The sequence below is a fragment of the Myotis lucifugus genome, unplaced genomic scaffold (genome assembly GCF_000147115.1).
Source record: "Myotis lucifugus unplaced genomic scaffold, Myoluc2.0 scaffold_154, whole genome shotgun sequence".
Taxonomy (NCBI): domain Eukaryota; kingdom Metazoa; phylum Chordata; class Mammalia; order Chiroptera; family Vespertilionidae; genus Myotis; species Myotis lucifugus.
Window position 1 is genome coordinate 464113 of NW_005871202.1, and position 1297 is coordinate 465409.

A 1297-nucleotide genomic window follows, 5' to 3' on the forward strand; every position below is an offset into this window, starting at 1 on the left:
TGGTATGCAAAGACTGAAAATAGGCCTTATATCCATGTACAACAGGAGACGGGAAAGAGTATACTAGTATAGAGTTGAAAACACTCTATATACTCTTTCCCCAAAAAGCCTGAGTTAACTAGTACAAGTCAAATAGACTAAGGTTTCTTATTTGCAAAGTTAGGAACATACTAGTAAATTAAATCATCCATTTGATAATAATAAATAATTATTGTGTCCTCTCTTATCTTAAAAATAATATTTCATTTCATTTGGTGCTTTATAATGATCTACCTATACCAGATCCCCTGTTAGAAAATATTTCCAAATACAAGATAATTTTAATTCTTAAAGAAATAGGTTTTCTAAGTAGATTAATTTTCTATATGAAATAATATGTTATTTAAAGTACTGATTATTTTAAGTACAGTAACAGAGTATTTAAAATTTATTTACATAAGTATGGTTAACAATTTTATATATGTAAGAAAAACCCATGAAAATATACATACCAAATGTTATTACTACTGATTAATTGAAAGATTTAATTCTATTAAAGTTTCAATGTTTTGTGTGTGTATTTTGTGGGGTTTTTTTGGTGGAATGATTGGAAGCAACAGGAGGAATAAGCTTTAGGGCATATGACTTAGGGAGGTTTTATTTTTTTCTTTATTGATTAAGGTATTACATATGTGTCCTTATCCCCACATTGCCCCCCAACTCCCCCTGATGTCTGTGTCCATTGGTTGTGTTCATATGTATGAATACAAGTCCTTTGGTTGATCCCTCCCCCTTACCCCCACCCTCCCCTACCTTCCCTCTGAGGTTTGAGCATCTGATCGATGCTTCTCTGTCGCTGGATCTGTTTTTGCTCATCAGTTTATGTTGTTCATATTATTAGCTGACATTGGTTGTTTAATGTGCATTTTTATGTACAGTTTGGTGGAAGTTTTGAAGACTTAATACGTATGCCTAGTGAATTACCATTTTAAGAGAGAAGTTATGAGTCATGTATAATGACATGCTTTAATTTATTTGAGCGTCATAATGCCACATGGTGGTCAAGCGAAACAATTTTATAAGAGATCAGATAAATTCACTCAAATAAGAGTAGATGAGTCGATTTTTCTCCTTAAAGTAGGGAGTGAATAAATGTGATATATTTATAACAATCTTATATAAGCACTGACATTCATGAATAGGCATTTACATTGGAATTATCATTAATTTTTAATAACAAATTAACAGAAAGAAAGAAATATAGGTCAAAAATATAAAAACATATCATACTGCACCTAAAGTATTTTGAATTGTTAGA